Raw genomic sequence first — 27,396 nt, forward strand, 5'->3', positions numbered from 1 at the left:
TGGACTTTTGAGTTGTCCCCAGTTTGGGGCTATGTCCCCGGTTTGGGGTGTTATCAACATACTTAAACAGGGATCTCAGTGAACATTTGTATGCATGTCTCTAGAGTATATACCCCAAAGTAGAATTATTGGTCGTATGGTATGTGTATCTTCAATGCTTCTAGATAATGTCAAGATGATATCTCTGAAAAATGTGAGGAAGACAATCACGGCAGGCAGCTGTGAATGACTCCTAGCCAAGCTTGATTTTTGAAGCTAGTTCTGAAGGCAAAGAACCTGACACAGGGCAGACGCTTATTATTTCACCTGCAGTGATAACAAATGTGTTCTTGTGGAAGAACCAGGGAGAAAGCATGGTGTGATAGGTACATAGGCTGTGCTGTGAGGGAGAACGGGATGTTCCAGCTCTGCCTCCACTGCGAAATTGCTGCTTTGGCTTTCACCCCAATGTTAACATATTTCTTTACCTAGAAAATATGTTAACACAGACACACAGAGATGTAATAGAGAATAAACAGGGTATCAGATGCAAAGTGCGGAGCACAGTGCTTGGCACATGATAGGTTCTTAAATGTCTTTTTTCTTTTTAAGAAGGAAAGTATTAACCTATCTTAATGCTCCCCCTTCTATTTCCTGAAATGTATGGATGAGACTTTGAGATGTGTCGACATTCAGGGTCATTTCTAATCTGCCAAAATTCTTAGGTTCTCACAGTCACTTCTTCTGGGAAAAGAAATTTATAATTTTATGGAGTGAATCTTGATAGTTGTAACAAATCTTGCAGGGTGACTGGTCTCTAGTAGACTGAAGAAGGACTCCCTTAAGAGAGAAAACGATTAAACATTGCAGAGTAAAGTACAGTCTTTATGTTACCCCTTTTGTGTGAGTGAGCATGTGTGCCAGACCAACCTCTGCTTCCACAGGCCAGGAAAATTTCACTTTCACCAAATTACATATGTGTGTATGTGTGTATGTGTGAGTGTGCATTTATATGTATAACACAGTTGACCACATTGTTTTGTTTATCACATTACGTGTGCTTGGGGGAATGACACAAAGAGCTAACTATTGCTCATATGTAGCAAGATTTAGGGAATTTCCTAGAAACGAGTAATTTTTGGTTTTGTGGAAATTTTGATTTGTGTATTAAAATAATCAGTGAAAAATTATGGAGCAGCATGCAAATTTGCATGGATTTTTAAGATAACAATGTTTTAGGGAAATTCGGTACCTATAGTGGGCCACGTTGGGCTGTGCCCTCACTCCTTTGGATACATACTATTTTTTCTATTAGAAAGATAAGAAAAGGTTGGAAATTAATATTATATATGGAGTCTTCTCATATACACTTACACTGTCTGCCATTTTCCTTCTGTGGCTTTTGTTTCTAGGACCCTGACAAATCACACCTTTTTTTCTCTCCTTGGTGTAGACAAAGCTGGGGCTGGGCTGGGGAAGTGAGGGCATAGGGTTGTGGTGGGGCTTGTTAGCTCCCTTGCTTTTTCTCAGAAAATATCACCCTGTCTTCTAAGTCTACAAAACTAGAGGTGATTATAAAACCCTCCAACAAAATCCATACATTCTTAAAAACAAAGTCACAAGAAATCAGCAATCTAGATTAATACATTTTAAGATGATTAAGGTCATTTCTTTTTCTCTGCCTATTTCATATACAGATATGTTAAACTTCAGATTCTAGCCTAAAACCATCTGCAATCATCTAAGTGTTTAAATTCTGTGTCACACATTCTACAAGGTAGAATACTATATTTCATTCTTGTAAAATGTGGGGCTTGGTCTGGTTCTGTGATCCCTGTAGTTTCTTTTATATTTCAAATTCTAGGATTCCACTTTGAGTTTCTCTCTGATTAAGTGTTTAGTGTGACAAGGGGAAATTGAGTTTAACATAAAGTTAGCTTGCTGCAAGGACTCAGGTAATTAAGAAATGTTCATTATCTTGGCAAGACCTTTTTAGCTAGCTATATTTTGCCTTAATTATGGTAATAATAACAAAGTCAGTGAACTTACCACCTTTCCATTAAGTGCCTCCAAATATTTTATTCAGAAGCACAATGATTCTAAGAGGGTCGTGTGTAATGTGCTCTCGGCACGATGAGCCTTATCATTTGATGAGATCACATTCTTTTTGAGTTAAAGGTGAAAACTAGGTATGGAAACACTGGCTGTTAATTTAGCATATACCATTATGAAAGCCTTTACAAAACATAATTGTTAACTTTCTCATAATGATCTAGTTACTTGGTGTTTTGGCATGTTTCCTATTAACTCTTGTTAGAGGTCAACTGTCAGTGCTCTTTCACCTTCCTGTGTTCAGGAGTATATATTATAAGATGTTTTTTAAAAAAAAAAATTATATGCAGTAACATTCACTCTTCATGGTGTACAGTTCTTTGACAAAGGAATAAAGTTGTGTATCTGACACCACAAATGACTAAAATTGTGTATCCAATATCATAGTCCTGACACAAAATATTTCTATTACTCCCAATTTTTCTTATACTTCTCCTTTGTAGTCAAATCCTTCTCCCAGATCCCACCTGTTGCAAACACGAATCTGTTTTTTTGTGCCCATAGTTTTGCCTGATCAGAATGTCATATAATAAAATCGTACATTATGTAGCTTTCTGACTGTGGCCTTTTCTTGCTTAGCAAGAGGCATTTGAGATTCATCCGTGTTGCCATGTGAATCAATACTTCATTCTTTCTCATTGCTGAGTTGGATTCCATTGTGTGGCTGCATCACAATTTGGTTATCCATTGATAAGTTAAAGGACATCTCTGTATTTTGTTTTTGGTGATTATAAATAAAGATGCCATAAACAATCACATTCAAATTTTTGTGTGAATATAAATTTTCATGTTTTTTGGATAAATACCTAGCTGTGAGATTGCAGGGTAGTATGGTGAGTATATGTTTAATTAGAAGAAACTGCCAGACAGTTTTCCAAACTGGAGGAACCATTTTGTGTTTCTACCAGTATTGTATACGAATTCCAGTTGCTCACATCCTTATTAGCACTTTGCATTGTCAGCTTTTTCTATTTTAGCCACTTAAACAGAAGCATAGTGGAAACTTGTTTTATTTTTAATGATGCTGATGACTTTTTAATATGCTTATGTGACAGTGATATATCTTCTTGGGTGATATACCTGTTCAGATCTTAGGCCCACTGTTAAATTACATTATTTATTTTCTTATTGTTGAATTTCAAGAGGTTTTTTATGGATTCTGTTTACAAGTTCTTTGTCAGATATGTGAATTGGAAATATTTTCTCCTAATCTGTGGCTTGTTGTTTTCCTTCTTTTTACCGTGTCTTTCCTAGCACAAAGATTTTATGTTTTGGTGTACAATTTATGAAGATTTTTCCTTTTATGGATCAGACTTTTGGTGACCTATCTAAGAACTCTGCACAATCTAAGGTCACAAAGATCTATATTTTCTTCTAAAAGTTCATAATTTTACATTTAGATCTATTTTCAGTTAATATTTTATATAAACGTAAGATATAGGTTGTGTTTACTTTTTTTTTCATATGGATATCTCATTGTACTGGCATCATTACTGAGAAGACCATCCTTTCTCCATTAAATTGCTTTTGCAATTTTGTAAACAATCAGTTATCTGTATATAAGTAGGCCATTTGTGAACTCCCTATTCTGTTCTGTTGATCTATGTGGCTATTCTTTCACCAGTATTACATTGTCTTAATTACTGTAGCTTTATATTAAGTCTTGAAAATAGATAATATGAGTCTTCTGAGTTTTTTTCTTTCTCAGAATTAATTTGGTTATTTTGGTACCTTTGCCTTCCCGTTTAAATATTAGAATCTGCTTGTCAGTATTTACAAAACAGTGGTGGGATTTTTATTGGGTTTGCATTGACTCTATAGATCAGATTGGAGAGAATTGGCAGCAGTACTTTTCCAATCCATGGATATGGTGTATTTTTTCATTTCTTTAGAGCTCTTTACATTTCTTTCACTGTGTTTTGTACTTTTCATCATATTGCCCAGCACACATTTTGTTAGATTTATACCTAATTATTGTGGTATTATTGTCAATGGTGCTGTTTCTAATTTTGATTTTCAGTCATTCATTGTAATACATAGAAATATCATTAATTTTTGTATCTTTACTGTGAATCCTAACACGTTGCTAAACTCATTTATTATTTCTAGAAATTCATTTGTAGATTCCTTTTCATTTTCTATATAGACAAGCATATCATTTGCAAACAGGGAGTTGTATTTCTTCTTTCTAATCTGCTTTTTTTTTCCTTCTTCACATCAACGTATTAGGTAGGTCTTTTAGCACAATATTTAATAGGTGTGGAGAAAGCATCCATCCTTACCTTATTCCTGATTTTGGCATTTAGTCTTTTACCATGAAGTATGATATTACCTGTAGTGGTTTCTGTAGATGATTTTTAAAAGGTTAAGAAAGTTTCCATACATTCTTAGTTGCTGAGAGTTTTTTTTGTTTTTAAATCATCAATGGGTATAAATTTTCTTAATTGCCTTTTCTGCATCTATTGAAATAATTTTTTGCTGTTTCTTCGTTAGTCAGTTAAGATGATGGATTATATTAATTGACTTTTGAATGTTGAAACAACCTACATTTCTGGGATAAATTGAAATTGGTCATGATCCATTTTATATCTTGCTTAATTTGATTTGATAGTATTTTAACTCTATTTTCATGAATTTTTGAACTTAGATTTATGCTCTGTATTTTTTGTTGTTGTTGTTGTTCTAATGTCTGTGGGTTTGGTATTCAGGTAATGCTGGCCATCTAAAATTATTTTGTACATATTGTCTCCTCTTTTATTCTATAGCAGTGATTGTGTAGGATTCATATAATTTTTTTCAAGTCTTTTGTAGAGTTGGCTAGTGAACCATTTGGGACTGGAGTTTTTTGTTAGAAGATTTTTATTCTGAAGTTCAATTTCTTAAGTAACTATAGGATAATTCCAGTTATCTAATTTTCTTGAATGACTTTTGGTATTTTGTATTTTTCCAGAAGTTTGGATCATTTCATTTATGCTGTTGGATTTATGGGTTTAATGTTGTCGGTAGTACTTCCTTATTATCATTTTAATGTCTCTGCTATCTAGTGTGATGTACTGCTTTCATTCCTGATATTAGAAACTCGCATCTTCACCTTTTTATTTCTTGGTCTGTCTTCCTTAATGATTATACATTTTATTGAGTTTTCTCTATTTTCTATTTTTGTATAATTTATTTGTGCTCTTAAGAAAACTTAGGAAAAGAAGAGTCTGTTATGTTTTCCCAGATATATACCATTTTTGTTGCTTTTCTTTTATTTCTGAAGTTCAGATATCCCTCTGCTATCATTTTCCTTCCACTTTCATTTGTTTTAGAGCAGATTTGCTGGTGATCGATTTTTCTTTATCTGAAACTTCATTTGTTTTCCTTCATCTCAAATGTCTTTATCTTGTCTTTTTCTAGGAGGGTGAAGCTCATAGTGGCCCATGTGGGGATCAAACTGGCAACCTTAGTGTTATTAGCACCACGCTCTAACCAACTGAGCTAACCAACCACTCCTGTCTTTATTTTTGAAGGATATTTTCACTGGATACAGAATTCTAGGTTGATAGTCCTTTTCTTTCAACACGTTAAAGATATTTTTCCACTGTCTTCCTGATAAGAAATCTATATTCTTTTTGGTCATTTTTCTCCTTTTATGTAAGATGTCAGTTTTCTCTTTCGCATTTAAGATTTTGTTTTTTCTTAAAAATAAGACACCCAGGGTACAAAATTTTAGGAGGGACTCACTGACATGTCCACGCTGGTGCATGTACAGGGTTGGCACTTGCACAACCCTGAGAGCCAGTGCCCTCTTAAATTTTGCCCCCGAGATGCCTACATTGCCTCACCCTAGTTCCTGCCCTGCTTGTGCTCTTTAACTCCCGGGGCTTCTCTCTTAGTTTCTCCTGCCAGAGAAACTAAGAGTTTTAGCCCCTTGTACTATCTTGTAATCCCATACAACTGGGGTTGCCTGTGCAGTGATGAGGTAAGAGGAAAGAGAGAAAAACTTAACCGGGATATTCCTCTATGCTCTTTGCATGACAAACATCCTTTTCCTCATTTTCTCTGGCCAGAGAGAAGGTTTCTTTCTCAGTGTTTCAGTTGCCCACACAGCCATCCCCACTGAGATTTCCTTGCATACGCTCTGGCTTACAGGAGCCTCTTTTCTTGGTCCTCTAGTCAGAAAAAGGATGCTTGTTTCAGTGTTGTTGCTGCCTGTCATGCGGGGCATCCGGCGGGGTCTCAGCTCCCGCTCCCCACATAAGAACGCAGGACACGGTAAGGCCAAAAAGGAACACCCACGGAGCCATAGATAGGGAAGTCAAACCAATATATTCTTGCTGGCGGCTGGGCTGGAGACACAGGAAGCAGGATCTACATAATCTGCCTAACAGCAGTCCGCGCTTGCCAGCCACCATCTTCTTGCTAGCCCCCATTCTTCTCTCTGCTAGCGTAGCCACAGCCGTTATATTAGTGGCCAATGGCTTACGGTTTACAGCTGATGGCCAACTAGCCACAGCTGTTGGCCATCTGATCACAGTTGATGGCCATTTACTACCCGAGCCAGCACCTTTCTATGTGAGGCCGAGAGCCTGGAAACTGTTTTTTGGGGCTTTGTCCCCACACTGCCCAAGCCCACTATGCATTTCTACACTGGAGTCAAAGAAGAAAAAAATGAAGGGAAAAGACAGAGGACTCAACACTGCGTTGGTTGTTTATTAAGTTTTCTGATACTGTTTATTTTTTCAGAATTCTTCGGTACTCACTTTTTGTATTCTGTGCAGAGGTTTTAGTTGTCAGCTGTGGGAGAGAGGCTGTGTAGTGAGCTTATTCTATTTTGCCACGCACTGGTACTTCTAAGGTGATTTTAAAGCTGGAAAACCATATAAAGATGGATCAACTCCTGATAGACTATGGAAGCCGTGGCCATATTTTTTGAATCATTATCAGGGTAAATGGACTGGCACCTTAAAATATATCTCTGGAGGCAAATTATTTGAAATTGAGTTTGTTCTGGAAAATCTAGGAGGAGTGTTTATCAAATCTTTTTGATCTGAAGACTGGGTTAGGTGTCTCTTCTCTATATTTTTCTACTAGTGTGACTTACTTCCTTCTTAGTTCTTGCAACACTGAATTGAAATTGTCCTTTTCCTTATTTTTCTCTCACGTTAATCCATTCCATTCTTGAGAAAAGGAGCTATGTCTTATTCCCCTGGACATTCTTAGCATCTAGCAATAATGCCTAGCAACTGATAGGCACTGAGTAAATATTTGCTGAATAAATGGATGAACCAAACTAGGGAAGACTCATACACATCTTTTCTATATATAAGTGTATTATTTACCCAGAGGTTGTAAAGTCAACCTGTCCTTTGAGATTGAAATTCTGAGCTAAGTCTAATACTTTCTCATACATTTTTAGAGATTCTCAGGGACTATGTTCTCCTGGTCACCTTTTCACATTGGTAATTCAATCCAATTGCAACTTACCTCCTATGACTTCTTTCTACTATACAGTGAATCAAACATGAAATTTCACTTTAAAAAAAAAAGAAATTTCACTTTTTTTCTTTGTTTACTCCTCAAATCCTTTATGCAAGGTCTGTGTGCACATATGTGCATATACGTGTGTCTGCAAGTGTATATGTGTGTGCAGCCTGTGAGAATGTCCAGGAAGATGGAGCATTATCACTTTGCAGACAAAAACTTAAAAAAACTTAACACTGAGTATTAGATGTTTCTAAGAATCTGTCTACCATGTTGGCAGACAGTCTCCTTTCTCTCCCTGTATTAAATTTCCCTCACATTATTGTGCAGAATAATTGATCTTTCCTCTTTTTTTGTTGAGTTTGGTTTTACTATTGCATATACAAAGACCCATGTATGAGCTCTAGCTAAAATGAAGAGTAATCTAAAATAAACTAAAGAGTCATCAAAACCATTTAGAACAGAACTGGCAACAGAAGAACAGGCAGAGGCTTTAATGCTTCAGTTTCCTTTTTCCCTTCTCTTAATGAATGTATAGAGATTTATTTTTCAATTGATATGATTTAAGCTACACTCTCAACCCTTCTTTTCTACTTCATGAAACACAGAAGCAACCAAAGTCAGCTTTGGATTTCAGATGACAATTATCCTGTTATACAGCTTGACACACGTACATGTTCATTTCCCAAAGATCAGAAAAAGGCACACTTCCCTAAGAAGCGTATCAATGCCTGTTTGCAAAGGAGCATGGGATTTGGAGTCAGAAGACCTATTACTGAATCCTGATAATACTGCTTCCTACCTGCATTATATTGAGATGAGTCAAAACTATGGAGGACTAACATAACTCATCCATTGCCCATTTTATTTACTGGTGGTTTCAGATATTTTCTTTAAGATAAATTAACAACTTGCTACAAATGTTTTCAGAATTTTGGTTTCCTTTTTTTAATTTAAATTTCATTTTTTGTTGAAGATGATAATTTTAGATGATCATACAACTCTTCAATCCCCTTTATGATTTCTTAGATTGCTTTACAGGGGACACGATCATTTCTTTAAAGATTTGATACAGAATATTGTGATTGCTTTCTATTTACCCCCAAAAATTGTAATTTTACTAAAATATTGTGATTTAACTTGTAATCCTTGATTTTATTTTGAAGAGTTGGGACTTATATATCTCAAACTGGCAGCTTTAACAAAATAATATGCTTTCAGATTTCTATGTGTAAACATGGAGAAAGATAAAATTGATAAGCAAACATGAAGCATAAGAAGAAATTCCAAGGGCAGCGAGTTACTACAAACTGACTAGTGTGTAACTAGTTCTTATTTCTTCACATGACCAAATTGAAAAACTGATGAACATTTGAAAAAATTATATCCTAAAAAAGTGTTTCCCTATTTTTCTATTTTCTAGAAGAGTTTATATAATTTTGAAATTATGTATTCCTTGGAAGTTTGGTGGAAATCTTCTGTATTATTACTTGAGTATGGAGTTTGTGTGAAGATTTCAGAAGTTATGGAACTATTCCACTTCTTAAATCTATTTTGTTACATTATTATTATTATTTTTGTTAGTATATTTTCATTTCATCTAAGTTTTCAAAATGTTTGGCATAAAATTGTTTACAGTGCTCTTTTAGCATTTAAAAAAATCATCTCTGTTGTAACTATAGTTATGCCTTAATTTTAATCACATTTTAATTTGTTTTTTCTCTCTGTCTCTTTTTCTGGATTAATCTTCTGGAGAATTATCAAGCTTATCTCTTTAAATAGTTGAATTTATCTTTAGTGATGTTCTTTAATGACTTAGTTTTCTATTTCATTTATTTTTTGCTTTTAAGTTGATTACTTATTTCTAATTTTATTATGCTTCACTCATTAATTTTAGACTTTTGCTTTTCTAATATAAGCTTAATTTAAAGCTAAAATTTTCTTATAAATACCGTGTTTTCCCAAAAATAAAACCTAGCCAGACATCAGCTCTAATGCATCTTTTGGAGCAAAAATTAATATAAGACCCGGTCTTATTTTAATATAAGAACCATTCTTATAGAATAGAATAGAATAGAATACTGGTATAATATAATATAATACTGGGTCTTATATTAATTTTTGCTCCAAAAGATGCATTAGAACTGATGGTCCAGCTAGGTCTTATTTTCCGGGAAACACGGTAGCTAAAATTTCCTTCTAAATACCACTTTAGGTTTTGATATGTAATATTTTTCTCCTGAATATTTTAACATTTCCATTAAGATTGTTTCCCCCAACTTTTCAGTTATTTAAAAGAGGTATTTTAAATTTCCAAATGTATGGAAATTCTTACATTTTTCTTTTTATTATTGATTTCTAATTAATTGCATTATGGTAGAAAAACAATCTATATATATCAATTTTTTGAAATCTTTTGAGACTTAACTTATGGTCAATATTTATAACTGCTAATTTTTGTAACTGTTCCTAGTATGCATGGAAAGAATGTATATTTTGAAATTGACAGGTGCTGATTTATATATGTCCATTAATCAATCACGTTATTATATTGTTCAAATCTTCTTTGTTTTCATGTCCTTGGCTTATTGGTAATGTGTGTGTGAGTGTGGGGGTGGGGGGAAATGTGTTGAAATATTCCATTATGAGGGTGGTTTTTAAATTTTTTTCCTTGTAATTTTATTGTTTTTTTGCTGGTTCATTTTGAGGCATTTTTTATTAGGATGATACAACTTTAGAACTAGATAAGTTGACATTTTCTCAATGTTAGTGTCAGTTACTGATAAAAGTTTTTTCTTAAAGTTTATTTTGTCTGATAATATCTCTATGCAAACTAATTTTAAAAGTGTTTTCCTGGTATATGTATTTTTTTGTCTTTCGATTTTTACGCCATTTTTGAAATTAAAAAAAAAAAATCCAATCAGACAATCTATGTTTTAACTGACAAGTTTAGTTCATTTAATGAATTGTAATTATTGATACATTAGTACTTCTTTGTATCTTATTTGATGCTAATTATATTTCCCATTTTCCTATACTATTTTTTCCCCCCAGAGTAGAATAATTTCAACATCCCTTCTAGCTCTAACATTCTATGGTATTATAAAGTAGATAAAACTAAATAAAAAGTAGTATGGTTCAAGCTGTACATTTAATAGCAACCAGTGTGAGTGAGAGAAGTCAGGAATGGCTTTACCAGAGCTCATTCTTGAAGGACAGATTCAATATGAGCAGAAAGACAAAAATTAACAGTAGGAAGCAAGATGAGTGTGCAGTGTGGAAGAAGTTTATTTGGGAGCAATTAACTGGAGGTCAGGGAAGAAAGATGTTAGGCCATGTCTACCAGAAGAAAAAGACTTAAGAGCCTAGGAAGAAAGGGAAAGGGGGAAGGAGGAGGGCCTGAAAGATGATCATTGCATAACTTTAAGCATAAGAAATATTGCAAACTTATCTTGTAGAAGTTAATACCAGAAATGAGAGAAAGAGCCTTAAATCTTGCAGTGGGGTCTTCCTAGTCTCAGAGTCATAATGAAAAACAATCTTACATTCCATATCCTTTTGATATGGGAGAAGTGGTTGGAAATAAATTGTTCCTGGTAGCCTGGCAGGGACAGGTGTCTATTTTGACCACTGAAATTCTGTTTCCACAAGAATGGTCACACATATCACTGGAAGTGACATTCAAGCTGTCACAACATGCCAGGGTCCCCACATGTTGTCTCTCTGTGGACTTGTCCTATGGGAGAGATGATTCTTTTCTGAAATGTTTATTAGAAAGCTCAGAAAGTAAACTTGACTTCCTAGCACCCTTTATAGTTTTTGTAAGTATAAGGGCAAAGGCTATCTTACACAGTGTTATAGAAAATGTTCATAATTTTGGAAGAAGAGAATGGAAAACACTGGTCAAGAAATCCTATTATAAGAGAGCAAGGTTTGTGTGCCCTCATTTACATTCCAGCCTGGGAAACAGTCTTTCATTGGATGATAAGAGAAAAGCAGAAGCTTCTTCATGACCCTTCCATTAAAACCAAATTTATGAGTTAAAAAGAAATAATGACTGAAAATTTACAAGAATTATGAGGCAAGAATTGAGCAGCGAGTTCTGCAGCATCTGCTCTTGCTATCACTAATAAATCTGTGCTGCTCTTATCCCAGGGAGCTGAATGATGATGATAAACCATCTCTCCTACATTAGCAATCTGAATGGAGTAACAAAATGTCACTTTGTTGAAGATTACATATCGGCAGGGGGTCAAAAAAGCAAATGCACAATTCAATTCCACAAAATCTCCCCTACGCCTACTGCCAGCTGAAAGAAACTGTGCTATCAGGGCTGAAAATTTTGTATAACTTTCCTCAGGCTGTATTTGGAGTTTTGTCATCAGTATATCTAAAGGTCACAGTACAAAGAAAGCTGAATAACGTCTGTGGTGCTTAGCTATCAAAACTCTTTTCCATAAGCCCACAATAATCAGAAGCGTATGCTACGAGCACAAAGGTAGAAAGATTGATCAATGAACAGGCTAGGTGACCCAAACCGCAAGTATGTGTAAATTTAGTATACAGTTAAATCCTTAAGTCCTCATCTCACATCATATACCAAAAAAAAAAAAAAAAAAAGGTTGGATTTTTAATGTGATGATATACACACAGACATTACAAGAAACTGTCAGTGATTATGTGTTTAACGCTATGAGGGGCCTAAGGAGCTGTAATATTTGCCTTTGTCAACTTATACCTTTGATGAGAGAAGAAAATTCCTCCTACCTTGTTTCCCCCAAAATAAGACCTAGCTGGACAATCAGCTCTAATGCGTCTTTGGAGCAAAAATTAATATAAGACCTGGTCTTATTTTTACTATAAGACCTGGTCTTATTTTTACTATAAAACCGGGTCTAATCTAATCTAATCTAATCCAATCTAATCTAATCTAATCTAATACTGGGTCTTACATTAATTTTTGCTCCAAAAGACGCATTAGAGCTGATTGTCTGGCTAAGTCTTATTTTTGGGGAAACAGGGTATGTCTGTTCCTCTGTTCTCTTTCTTCTTTTTCACTTCTTAAAGAGATTTTTAAAACGTTGTTTCTAAACAGAAGGTAACTTTCACACTTCTAAAAACAGCTTTTCTACCATTGGCTTAAAATTCAGGTGTTCATTGGAATTTTCATGTGATAGTCTCTTTAACAACTTCAGCGAAAACTATATTTTTCAATGTTTTCTAATGCAAACCAGATCAGAACCGATTTCTAAAAGCATTTCATCTCCATTAGAAAGAAACATTATGTAACATTTAAGGCAATGTTTAACAAAGGTGAAATTTATTTTTTAAGAGAATATAAAACAGAACACAATCTCAGGTGCTCAGAATAAAAATAATTAAAAAAAAAAACCCTGATAAGCATAAAATATTTACATACTATAATAATATTAATATACATAGTATGAACTATGGCTGGCTCATTTTGGGTGATGAAGCTTCGTCTCATTAGGATTAAAAAAAGGAGATGAGGCCGGGGATGGGAGAGAGAAACTTGTTTGATTTACTCAATGGATTATTTTAATGCCTTCTGAGATTGTGGAAATCCTGGAGTTCACATTGACTTCTTTCCCATATGGCTCCTTTGCTTGTTTCCCTGTACACATTTTAAATTGTTCTGTTTCAATTGAAACTATCAAACTCCAAGTGGCCAGTTAATAGGATTCCAACAGTTTTAGAGGAGTATTTGAGAAGTAGATTTTGGCATCCAAGAGGCCTGGGTTCAGATCCAAGCTCTGCAGCTGTTCTCTGCATAGCCTTCAAGGTTAAGTTTTGTCATCAGTAACAATGGGAATGAAATATCTACTTTCATATTTTGTTGTGAAACCAAATTAAACATTTGACCTCCTTTCCCAGTTAAGTGAATTAATGAAAGTCTTAGAGTCCATGTACCTATTAGGTTCTGGGCTTTTTCTGAGAAACCAAGCTCACTGTGGGATGTAAGTTTAGTTCTTACGAAGACTATATATGAGAAATGAAGCTGTCCTTAAAAAAGGAATTAATGGAATTAATCCACTGAGCTATGATAAATTAAGGGGAATATTGATTATCTGCAAGGATACGAAACAATTTCCAACCAAATGTTAATATACCCCATGTTAATGGAGCAAGAGGCATCCCTCTTCTCTCTAGGTCTATAATAATTCCTGTTTGGAGATTCAGGCCCACTCCAATACCAGAAGAAGCTTGACCTGAGGCAGAAGGAATTAACCAGTTCTGACCACACAGTCTTAGCGTAATTTCTTCTAGGTATTGATGCACAGGCCTGAGATTGCACCTTTATCTTCATTTCTTTTTTGTTTTTTCAAATCCTTTTCCTGTGAACCATCTCAGACAAGGGGCTGATCTTTGACGTTAGGAGTCATCGTAGGAACCAGAGTCCTCCCTCTGAACCTTTACCCAATAGCTGCAGGCCTACTATTCTTAGATGGAACATCTCACTTCTACCTACCTGTTTGTACCCTAGAGTATTATCTGCCTTGGATTCTTTCTTGCTCGTATGGTTTACCCATGGGCAAGCTCATTCATGATACTAACTTTTGACCGGAATTGAGGTAGCAGCGTCTCCTAGAGAATGTTTGTCAGTCAGACCAAACCTCCTGTGCTAATTTATACCTGAGTTGTTTGAACAAATATTTATTGAACTTCCTCTGCGTGCCAGGATCCCAGGATATGGAGATAACCACTATTGAGAAATCCTAACGTATAGCACTGACTACTCACAAAAAATAACAGTTTGTTAAAACTTGAATGGGGGAAGGGAGTCTTTAAGGGAAGGTGTGTGTGTGTGTGTGTGTGTGTGTGTGTGTATGGATATGTATATGTGTGTGCAGGTAGTAATTCATCATGATTGACTAATGGGAAATAGTTAGCTTTGGCCTGATGGTCAACATCTTACGTATTTGCTTTCCACATGAAACTGGAGGACCTACCTTCCTAGGCTGTCACTGAAGTCATTTTATGAGCCAGTGCTGGGAAATGGAATTCAGCATAGCTGGCATGTTCCTGAGGCAACAGTTACCCATGGAGAGCTGTGGTGGAGACAAATTGCTTCTCAATTTTATGTGACACTGACTTGTCAACCCAAAGGATGCATTTCATTATCTGTGATTTTGCCAAGGATTAGTCTGGACAGCTCATAATCAAAGCAACACTTGAGAGTGTTGTTTATTTATTTCTTAAACATAGTTTTTTCCTTCTATCATAAAGGAAATTAAAATCAAAAAGTGAAAAATACAGTTAGAAAATACTGAGAGAGAAAATGGAAACTGACAAGAAAGTTGTCGCAGTCCATTTTTCTAGATATAACAATTTCTACCGATAACACCCCATGGGAATGGTCCTTCCTTTGTCCTGGGAAAGGATTCAAGGGTCAAGAAATGATAAGCTTCCCTAGCCCCTTCCTTTTTGAGATGCCTACAAAGGAAATGTATTTTTGTGATCCCATTCTATTTTATTAGGTTGGTGCAAAAGGAATTGTGGTTTAAAAGGTTAATAATTGCAAAAACCGCAATTCCTTTTGCACCAACCTAGTAAGATACCAGAGTTTCTGAGTTGTATACTAGTCTTGCCCCATACCCTTGGGATTAAAACATTTGAGCATCAGGGTCTGGACTCAGCACTTTCCATTATCATTAATCCAAATATTAGGACCAAATGTATCCCTGTCCTCCCATGCACTAGAAGAGGAGGTTTTAGAAAATGTTACAGAGAAGTTTTGAGATGACTCTAGACAATGGTGGTTTTCAGCTGTTTCTTAGCTCTGGAGCCCTTTGTTAAAATTAAAGTTTACAAAAGTTTGGTGGAAATGTAATGCTTCACTTGCTTCATTCCAGTCTGGGTCCTTCAAGTAGCTTCTTGAAGCAATGCCTCAAAGCCATTTGAATATGTTAAAGGTAAATCATTCTTATTATGGAAAATTTGGAAAGTGCAAAAAAGACATCACATCACACAATAACTACCTTTAACATATGTGTGTGTATGTATGTATATATAAGTCTGTTATTTGTGTGTTTGCTTTTAAAATTTTGGAAACACTGATTACATCATTTTATATCCCACCTTTTATTTAGACTTTTAATATGAATAATACATACCCTTTTATTTGGACTTTTAATATGAATAATATATGATATATATTCTTTAATATGAATAAGACACTTTATTCAATGCTATGTAACATGGGTCTGCTCTTTCCTGATGGTTGTATGTATCATTTCTTCCCCTCCACCAAATGTTGTCTACTATTATATGTAATATTATGATACAAGTCTTTGTGTGTGTCCCAAGGATAGTTTACAGAAGTAGGAAAAAAAAATCTGTGGTCTCACTAAAAGCATTTTGTGAAAAAGGGAGAAAACCAAGACCCAATGGTTGGTTCCATGGAGGAACCTGAAGGTTCCTCCCTCATTGAACACCCCTCATTGGATATAGGCTTGGTTGCTAAATCCAGTGGGGTAAAAGAAATGAATAGAGAGAGAGCTAAGAGGAAGGAAATGCTCTTGCTTCTCTGCTTGCTTCTCACCCTCTTCCTTGTTTTTCCATGGGGAGGATAATTAGTAATCTGACTGCTTAAAGCAGGGATTAACAATTTTTTTTTTTGTAAATGTCAGAGAATAAATATTTTGGGCCTTGCAGGCCATATGGTCTTTGCAGCAGTTATTCATCTCTGTTACCATGGAGTGAAAGTAGACATAGACAATATGTAAGTGAATGGGCATGACTGTGTGCAAATAAAACTTTATTTATAAAAAACAAAGCAATGGTGGGCTGGATTTGGCATGCACCCTGTAGTTTGCTGACTAATGATTTCAAGCCCAAGATATTGAATGGACAAGATTCACTAGTGGGTAGGGTCACTGTGCATTTAAGTACAGATTGCTTAATCCGCTCACCACTTCTCCAGGCTTTGAAACTAGAAAATAAGAAGGGTAAATTAATAGTATTGGACATCTTCCTTTTTCTTTCTCCACCAGAATAGTAGTTATTGCTCTGGGCAAAGGCAACATAAAAGTTAGATGCAGGCTTGCGTGTGACCTACACAGTCCTTGAAACTAAGCTATATGTTATAACCCAATATCATCAGCATGTTTCTTTAGGGAGTGTAGGGCATGATTTGTGAATTCTTAGGTCCTCTAGTTAGATACTATCAAATATTCACCCCATGATTTTCATGGAAGCAATACCTTTTCTGCATGCACTGTTAACATGACATTTCAGCACAATGGACAGCATTTTGTTCACTGGCTGGAACTAAAAAAGTCACTTGAGTGTCTGTATGTGACTGTAGTTCAGAGGACAGCATTTAGAGACAGCAAGAGGCCAGATGGACTAATCTGATTGCGACGGGAGCAGGGCTTCCCACCTGTCCCATGGGATCTTCTGTGAGGAGACGCTAATGAAAAATAGATTAGATTTTTACCAAGTGGAGCTTTGGGTGTCAAATGCCTAAATTGTACCATTTCCCATCCTTGTTACAATTACTGTCATAAGAATTGATTCAAATCATGCTTTTCTTTTTCAGTCCTCATTGCAATTTTATCAGAAAGAAATAAGATCCAGGAGTACATTACCTGTATGTCCCTGGGAACCACTGGTCCCTGTAGCCGTGAGGTTTATTTTTTTGCTCAGGCATTCTTTGGTACTTTATGAAAACTCATGTTCTTAGCTGGAAAAAGCACCTCATGGGATGTGGAAAAGGGAGAACCTTTCCAAAGAAGCAGAAAGTAGAGTCATCGGCAGAGAGGGGAGGTATAATTTACACACGCAAAATGACAGAGATACTATGCTGGAGAAGCATTTTTAAAAGGAAGTGAAGGTTACTAATAATAATAACCAAGAGAGCAAAAAGCAAAGTGGTGAAAAGAAGCTGCGGTTAACTTTTAATATCAAGGTATTTGAATAATGCTGCTTCTGAGGGAATGATTTCAAAAAAATAGCTACTATTGGAAGGGGACATGGAGACTTTCTAGTCCATTGCTTGCATTGTTCAGGGGAGGAGATGGGGTCACGAAGCTCAGTAATGATCAAAATGTGGGCCAGATCCCAGGTCTCTGACTCTCAGATCATTGCTCACCCAGTGTGAGCAGCACACGTTGTTGGACTCCTTTATCATTCAGACATGAGCTTTGCATTGATCGTCCTCTAGTGGGACGTCCCTAGTGGGAATGGGTCAGCATTTTTATTAGGTGTGTTTTGAAGAGTACTAATCTTAAGAGGTGATCCAGGGGGTGGGGAATGTCTCTCAGTTAAATACATGTGGGAGATACTTGAGAGAAGCTGCTCACTTGCCCTCTCTCGGATGGTTTTCTCACATGTAGGCATGTCAGGGACTGTGGGAAGACTCACATGAAAGAGCCTGTTTAACTTTATTTAACCCACAACACCTGGAAAGTATTTTACCCTGAAGTCCTTTTTTTGATGTGTGTGAACAAGACATCACAGAGCATGATTTGGATGGGGTTGCTCACATGCCCTTGCTCCATTAACAGGGGCGTGGCTGTAAGAAGGGCGCTAGCTGTAGCCCTGATTAAAACCCACTGCTCCAGGAAGAGGAGTGAAGTAACCATATTGACTGAGATTCCATCACGTGACTAGCTATGCTCTTTATTTTATAACCATTGTTCCCTTTAGTAACCCCTACAACCCCACACCATCTATATGATGGTCCTTGCTTTATAAGAAACCTGAGCTTCTGAGAGTCAAAGTGGTTTTCCCAAGGTATGTAATAAATTGGTTGCACAAAACAGATAACCAACCCAGGTTATTTTTCTCCTAGCACCAAGCTCTTTGAACTAGGCCATAGAAAGCAAGCAGATAACCATTTTCTGGTAGAATGAGAAACATCCTGGTTTGCCTGGGGTCCTGGAATGTGGGACTTCAGTGCTAAAACTAGGAGATTCTCAGGCAAACTGGGATGAGTTTGTTACCTTACAGCCCATAATAAATATAAATGAGACATCCTTGCACTTGTTTCTGTTGAGCCTGCGTATTGGCTCAGGATCTTACTGGATGCTGTGTTCAGGAAGCCACGGCCAGCACATGGTGTGTGTATGTGTGTGTGTGTGTGTATGTGTGGTTATTTTCATCTCTATCTTATATTATACTGGCTCATATGAAATCTTTTGCATACCAAATAGTCACAGTGCTGGGGAAGGCTCCTCAGAAACCCTGACTCTGTATTTGAGACTCTAAGCTGTATCCACTCTGCACTTGGCTGATATTGAGTGATTTTTCTTCCCTTCAGTCTGATATCTTTCATTTGTGACCCAAATCCATTCTTCCCAATTCCCCAAGTTATTAAACCTGGACTAGTCTTCTTCTTGTATTTTGTTTTTGCCTCAGCTTTCAGTCTTCAGAATGTGCCTTAAACAAGTGATTTACTCACTTAATATTGAAGAAGGTGATTCTACCAATTTGAAAACAGAATCAATTTATTGAAGTGTCTTTGTAGAGTAGAAATGGGTTTCTTCTCCCCTTTATCAACATAAAGTTTTAATTATGTCATAGATCAAAATAAATATTAAAATATGTAGGACTTAAACTAAGCAATTTCTTTAAAGCTCACATTTTATGTCACCTGAGACCATTTTCTGATATCCTGAGCTCAAAATCAACTCTAATTCTCCACTCTTCTCCAATGTGTAAGGAAGTTTCTAAAATAGAACACACATAAAGAAGATAACACAATAAATGTATAGCTTGATGCATTTCACAAAGTGAACACACTCTTGTAATCACTACCCAGATTAAAAAATTGAATCTTATCAGCACCTTGGAAGTCCTCCTCCTCGTTCAATGTCACGGCTACTACCCTCCTTCCAAACTCAATCACTCTAACTTTAATCACTGTAAGAATAGGTTCACCTATTTATGAGCTTTATATAAATGGAATCGTTTGTGTCTAACTTCTTTCATTTATCGTTATGCTTGTCACAGGCATTTAGATTGTTACACACAACAATAGCTCTTTTTTTTCCATTTCCTTATATCTATTATTGTGCCATAATGCATGTATGTATGCTACTGTTGATCAGGATTTGTTTAAAGTCTAGTTTTTGGCTAGTGTGAAGAGTATTGTAATGAAAATTATTGTACATACCTTTTTGATGAACACATGCATGGCTATTGGGTGTGTACCTAGGAGTGAAATTACTGAGTATGGGCATTTATGACATACGGAGTTATGTATCTGTATGTTCAGCTGTAGTTGATAATATCCAACAGTTTTCCAAAGTAATTATATTAATTTACCCTCCTGGCAGCAGTTATATGAGAGTCCCAAGCACTCCATAGCCTATCAACAGATAGGATGTATTTTAGCCAGGTAAGCAATTTCTCTTCGGTCTTAGGAAAATCTCTGTGGAAGGTGATCCCTTCATGGATGCCCCTTGCCTTTTCCAGAAAATTCTCTATTTGCTTAAGTCCCCCATTTTTTCATTCTGCACCCTCTCTTCTGCTCTTTATTAGCAACATTCATTAGGGATGTGATGTGCTACCACTCCCGAGGAGTATGTGCATTTATGAAGGGGACAGGAGGTAGTAGTAACATAAGAAAAATGAATCACCGAATTTTAAACACCAGTATTGTGTGTGTATGTGTATATGAATAAATTAAACAGTTTGTTTTTTTTAGAGTATGAGTTTTAGGTTCATAGCAAAATTGAGGACGGTACAGAAATATCCTGTATATCCCCCCTCCATACATGTAATAGCCTCCCCTATTATTAACATCTCTCCACCCCCAGAGTAGTACATTTGTTACAGTTGATGAACCTACATAGAAACATTATCACTCAAAGTGTAGTTTACCTTAAGGTTCACACTTGGTGTTGGACATCGTGCGGGTTTGGACAAATGTACAATGACGTGTACCCGCCATTGTAATATCATACAGAGTAGTTTCACTGCCCTAAAAATCCTCTGTGTTCCTTCTATTCATCCCTCCCTCTTCCCAATCCCTGGCAACTACTGATTCTTTTACTCTCTCCATAGTCTTGCCTTTTCCAGAATATCCTATAGATATCGATATAGAATCACACAGTATGTAGCCCTTTAAGATTGGCTTCTTTCACTTAGTGAGATGCATTTCATATTCCTCCATATTTTTCATGGTTTGATAGCTCATTTCCTTTTAGTGCTGAATGATATTCTATTGTCTAGATGTACCACAGTATATTATCCATTCACCTACTGAAGGACATCTTGGTTGCTTACAAGTTTTAGAAATTATGAGTAAAGTTTCTATACACATCTGTGTACAGGTTTTTGTGTGGCGTTAAGTTTTCAATTCTTTAAATACCAAGGAGCACGATTGCTAGATTGTATGGTAAGAGTGTCTGCCAGACTTTTGATTGTCTTATCCATGGCCTGCTCCACACACTTACATTATCTTCCTGGCCCATCTCCGTACCAGATATTTCCACTCAGATAGTCTTCAAATCCTTTAAACTCCACAAATGTAACATTAAAACAATCATCTTCTCAACTCTACTCCTACACTGTCAAACTAGCTCACCTTCTGATTTCTTTCATTTTTAATAACCACCCCCCATTCTCCCATGGCGATCAGGCTTAACAATGCCTAGCCATCTGACTACCTGCTCTGCTTTTCCTTCCATGGACAATCAGTAACCAAGTTCTTCCAGTTCTTTCATTCTCACACCTCCTTTGTTAAAGCCCCTCCTTTCCACGGACACTATCCTAGTTCAGTACATTTTTGCTTCAGCTATTGTAATAGACCCTCCCTTGTCTCTAAGATTCCAATTTTTTTCACCACTCCAATCTATTTTGTAAGCCCCTATTTGCTAAATACTCTAAATAAGTCCTTTGATTATACCATCCTCCTGCTGGGAAACCCTCAGTTGTTTCCTAATCTCTGGTGATTAAAATCTAAACTCACTTGTTACCTTGTCATGCGAGACTCCGTATATTCTGGCTCCTATCTTCCAGACAATTAAGACAATTAAGTTTGCCACATCGATTGACTCTTCCTTTCATGAATAATTTCTCTGTAGCATGCGATATTGTTCGATAGCATTTTACCCACAGGAGAACTGTGGGGACAGAGCCAGGAGTGCAGTTTCCAGGCTCTCAGCCTCACATGGAAAGGTGCTGGCTCAGGTAGCAAATGGCCATCAGCTGTGATTGGATGGCCATCAGCTGTGGCTAGTTGGCCGTCAGCTGTAACCAGTGAGCCATTGGCCACTAATATAACTGCCGTGGTTACGCTAGCAGAAAATGGCGGCTAGCAAGAAGACGGTGGCTGAGCGAGCAGGAGAAGATTGCAGTTAGCACAATGGAATGTGGTGGAGTATGGATTGCAGATTCTGTGGCTCCTGCCTCCTGTGTCTCCAATCTAGCTGCCAGTGAGACTACAGTGATATGACTCCCCTACTTATGACTCTGTGGGTGTTCCTTTTTGGCCTTACCATATCCTGCTTTCTTATGTGGGGAGCGGGACCAGAGACCCTGCATGACTCCCTGCATGACAAATGGCGCAGCTAGCAGGGTACTGTACCGGCCAAAGCTCTCCGAAGGGCAGTGGAGCAGTTTGTTCATAGGAACACGGAGTCTCAGGAAGACCAGGAGGAGCAGCTGCTGGAGAGCTGGACACGTGTGGAGGAGTGGGAAGACTTGGATGGTTCTCCAACCAGCAGAGCCTGGAGAAAGCAAAGGTTGTTGTGGACCTGTGGGCTGGGAAGTGCTTGCTGAGGCAGCACGGATGCAGAACTTGTAGTCCCAGGAGGAAACGCTTGCTGAGTCCTCCGTGGGAGATGAGGGTGAGGTCAGGGTCGTCCCTCAGCCCCAGGACAGCCCTGGCGAATAACTATGGACTATAGGGAATTGTCTTCTCTTCCTAATTTAATGAATTGCTTGACTGTTTGGGAACATACCACCATGTAGTGGAACTGGCAGATGTTTGCTTTTGTGTCTTGACCAGCCGCCATCGAGAATATGTAAGTACCTTACTGTGAGTCGCTGTTGTTCCAGAACTGTACCCTGAGAGGCCCAGAGAGTGGCAGTGCCCTGAGCGCCCTGGCTGGGTTCAGGAAGTCTGGCTGTGCCCAGAGAGAGTGGCAGTGCCCTGAGAGCCCTGGCTGGGTTCAGGAAGTCTGGCTGTGCCCAGAGAGAGTGGCAGTGCCCTGAAAACCCTGGTTGAGTCTAGAAGGTCTGGCTGAGCCCAGAGAGAGTGGCAGTGCCCTGAGAGCCCTGGTTGAGTCCAGAAAGTCTGGCTGAGCCCAGAGAGAGTGGCAGTGCCCTGAGAGCCCTGGCTGAGTTCAGGAAGTCTGGCTGTGCCCAGAAGGACTGATGGTGCCCTGAGAAGCTCTGGCTGTGCCCAGAGAGCCTGGCTGTGTCCAGGATATTGCATTCACCTCCAGGCTCCTCACACAGGGCCCCTCGCGGAAGACGCTTGTCGTGTAGATTGTGAGGCGAGACCCTGTATGGGTGGAGTGTGGGGACAGAGCCAGGAGTGCAGTTTCCAGGCTCTCAGCCTCACATGGAAAGGTGCTGGCTCAGATAGTACATGGCCATCAGCTGTGATTGGATGGCCATCAGCTGTGGCTAGTTGGCCGTCAGCGGTAACTAGTGAACCATTGGCCACTAATATAACTGCCGTGGTTACGCTAGCAGAAAATGGGGGCTAGCAAGAAGATGCTGGCGAGCAAGCAGGAGCAGATTGCAGTTAGCATGAAGGAGTGTGGTGGAGTGTGGATTGCGGGTTCTGTGGCTCCTGCCTTCTGTGTCTCCAACCCCGCCGCCAGTGAGACTATAGTGATATGACTCCCCTACTTATGGCTCCGTGGGTGTTCCTTTTTGGCCTCACCATATCCTGCATTTTTATGTGGTGAGCGGGACTAGAGACCCCACATGATTCCCCGTGTGACAAGAATTTTCAGAATTATAGTCAATCCTCTCAGAACCTGCTACTGCTTTATCAAGTAAGTTTATGTAATATTCTAAAGCTTTTGTTGTCATTTCAACAATCTTCGCCAGTTTCCATTTCAAGAAACTTTCTTTACTCATCCATAGGAAGCAACGCCTCATCCATTAAAATTTTATCATGAGATCGCAGCAATTCAGTCACATCTTCAGGCTGCACTTCTAATTCTAGCCCTCATGCTATTTTCACCACATCTGCAGTTACTTCCACTAACGTCTTGAACCTCATCTTCAAAGTCATCTATGAGGGTTGAAATCAGCTTCTTCCAAACTCCTATTAATATTGATATTTTGACCACCTCCCATGAATCACCATATTCTTAACGACATCTACAATGGTGAATCCTTTCTGGAAGGTTTTCAATTTACTTTGCCCAGATCCATCAGAGCAATCACTGTCTATGGCAGCCTTAGAAAATGTATTTCTTAAATAATAAGACTTGAAAGTTGAAATTACTCTTTGATCCATGGGCTTTGTAAGGGATGTTGTGTTAGCAGGCATGAAAACAACATTAACCTCATATATCTCCATCAGAGCTGTTGAGTGACCAGGTGCAATGTCAATGAGAAGTAATATTTTAAAAGGAATCTTTTTTTCTGAGCAGTTGGTCTCAACAATGGGCTTAAAAATAGTAAATCATGTTGTAAACAAATGTACTGTCATCCAGGCTTTAATGTTCTATCTATAGAGCACAGGCAGAGGAGGTTTAACATGATTCTTAAAGGCCCTAGGATTTTCTGTATGGTAAGTGAGCACTGGCTTCAACTTAAAGTCGCCAGCTGCATTAGCCCCTAGCAAGAGAGTCAGCCTATCTTGAAGCTTTGAAGCCAGGCATTGATGTCACCTCGCTAGCTGTGAGAATCTTATTTTCCCTGAAAATAAGACCTAGCCAGACCATCAGCTCAAATGCGTCTTTTGGAGCAAAAATTAATATAAGACTATAGTAAAATAAGACCAGGTCTTATATAATACAAGACCAAGTATAATATAATACCAGGTCTCATTAATTTTTGCTCCAAAAGATACATTAGAGTTGATGGTCCGGCTAGATCTTATATTTCAGAATAGATGGCATCTTCCAATATAAGGCTGTTTTGTCCACGTTGAAAACGTGTTTAGTGTAGCAAACTTTATTAATTATCTTAGCTAGAACTTCTGGATAACTTGTAGTAGTTTCTACATGACCACTTTGCACTTAGGTTATGAAGATAGCTTCTTTCCTTAAACTTCATGAACCAACCTCTGATAAATTCAAACTTTTTCTGCAGCTTCGGCACTTGTGTCAGCCTTCATAAAATTGAACTGATTTAGGGCGTTGCTCTGGATTAGGCTTTGGTTTAGGGAATGTTGTGGCTGGTCTGATCTTCTATCCAGACCACGAAAACTTTCTCCATATCAGCAACAAGGCTGTTTTGCTTTCTTATCATTCCTATGTTCATTGGAGTAGCACTTTTAATTTTCTTTAATAACTTTTTCTTTGCATTCATAACTTGCCTAACTGTTGGCAGAAGAGGCCTGGTTTTCAACCTATATCAGCTTTCAACATGCCTTCCTCATTAAGCTTAATCATTTCTAGCTTTTGATTTAAAGTGAGAGATGTGTGACTCTTCCTTTCACTTGACCAATTAGAGACCATTGTAAGGGTTATTTGTTGGCCTAATTTCAATATTGTGTATCTCAGGGAATAGGAAGGCCTTTTCTCAGCCAAAAATGTGTTCTACTTTACTTGCATACAGAGTTGTTGTTCTTATTGTTTCTAGTGGCTTTTCTTGAGGTAAAAAAACGTCCAAACCCATAGAGAATTTTTATAAGGATTTATCTGAGCCAGGCTATCGACAAGCTGGGAAGCAAGATCTCAAATGCTCCCCTGACTTTGTGTTTTGCGCATGTTTTCCTTTATCTTAGTCTATTCCCCACATCCCCATTTATCTCACTGTGGAAATCTTATTCCTCAAAACCAGGTGAACAGATATTACTTTCGTAATTATGTACCAAACATTCCATGTGTAAATTGTCTCACTCTCCAACTAAACTACAACTTTTCTAATTAGAGATCTCCAAAATTTGACTAATTATAAGAATTCTCAGAACTTTGTCAAGATATACAGATTCTTAGGTATGTGGCAAACCTACTGAATCATAATCTTTATGAAATGACAGATAAGTGTGTGAAACATTCTCATATTTTATAAAACACACTAGTGTTCCTTTTCACTTATTGCCTAATGGTACCCTAATCATTTTTGTGTATATTTTCAACTAGGTTACCAGATTATTTAGGGCTTGGGAATGATCTTTATCTTTGTGTACCTTGTGTTTTCTACACGGTTATTTGTATGTACTAGGTGATTACTGCATATAGATTGAATTAGTAAATAATACAGTTCCCCAGGAAATTAAAATTATTATTTAAAAAAATAATTATCAGTGCATTCTAGCCAAACCCTATCTGTTCTTGGCCTTGCCCTGTTTTTCTAAAATGTCTTTTATCACACGCTGATCTCTCCTTTTGGCTGACAGGACCTATATTTCCAGCATTGGTCTCAGGTCCCAACATCTTCTAGAAAACTGAGTAAGCAATTAATTCTCTATCAGTATCTCTTACTTCTGGGGAAACCCATGCCTGAATCAATTCAGGTACACTATTTTTGATGGGGGAAGGAGAATATTATTCACAATAACAGAACTACAGAGCCCAGACTACGATATGAAAATCATGACTTTAAACGGATCTTCCCCTTGTGTGAAGACAGAAAGATATCAAGTCGCCCTGGGTGATTTGTTCTTGCAATTGCTCATGGTGATTTATTCAACTTCAAGTCTCTTCTAAATTTTTCCCAAGAAAGACTAGGCTCCAGCAGGTAATTTGGCCTTATCTTTCAGTGAAATTACTTAGGAGGACATTTGGGGGCAGTTTTCTGCTTTGATGATATTATGGTGCATTCACCATTTAACAATGGTGAGATGATTGTCATTTATGAGACCCATCCTAACCGCACAATGGTTTCTGATTAGGATAAGACCGAAATTGTTGCTGATTAGGGTAACGCACTCTGGTTGGCAGTTAGTGCCCCATTTCGCCTTAGAAAAAAGGTAAAAATCAATAATGCATGAGTCAAGAAGGCTGTGAGATAGCATTTCTGTTAAGTCCAGAAGGAACTATAGAATCACACTTTCTCGGTGCCTAGGTCTATCATTTTATTCGTATCAGAGAGTTTATATGGAGCACCTGTGTTGTACTTTTCACTATGCCAGCTGTTGTTGGTTAGACAAGAGAAATATAAGTCATTATTTCTATGCTCAAGTAGTTTATAATCTCATTGGATGAGACAAGACATTTAAACATACACAATTAAAAGGCAATGCAAGGCAGTATGTGGGCAGGTTGCAAAGTATGTTATATAAATAGAGAATGAGGTCTGATTTAAAAGAGAAAGAAATGTGCCATCTTTAAGGAGGATTGGACTAAGACTAGTCCTTATTTGTTGTGATGGCAAAATGAAATAAGTGAATAAGGAACAAGATCACTCATAGAGCTGTTTATATCTTTTGCCTTTTAGGCAGGGAGTTGAGTGCACAGTAGGAAATCTAAGAATTTTTTATTTATTTATTTTTTTAAATTAAAATTTATTAGGGTGACAATGGTTAGTAAAATTACATAGGTTTCAAGTGTACAGTTCTGTATTACCTCATCTATTTGTCACGTGTGTTCATCACCCAGAGTCAGTTCTCCTTCCATCACTATATATTTGATCCTGTATATGGTTGATCCTCATCTACCACCCCCACGCCCCCTTTACTCTCTGGTAACCACTAACTATTGTCTATGTCTATGAGTTTTTGTTTCTTTGCTTGTC

Source organism: Rhinolophus hipposideros (assembly GCF_964194185.1).
Source record: "Rhinolophus hipposideros genome assembly, chromosome: 20".
NCBI lineage: Eukaryota > Metazoa > Chordata > Mammalia > Chiroptera > Rhinolophidae > Rhinolophus > Rhinolophus hipposideros.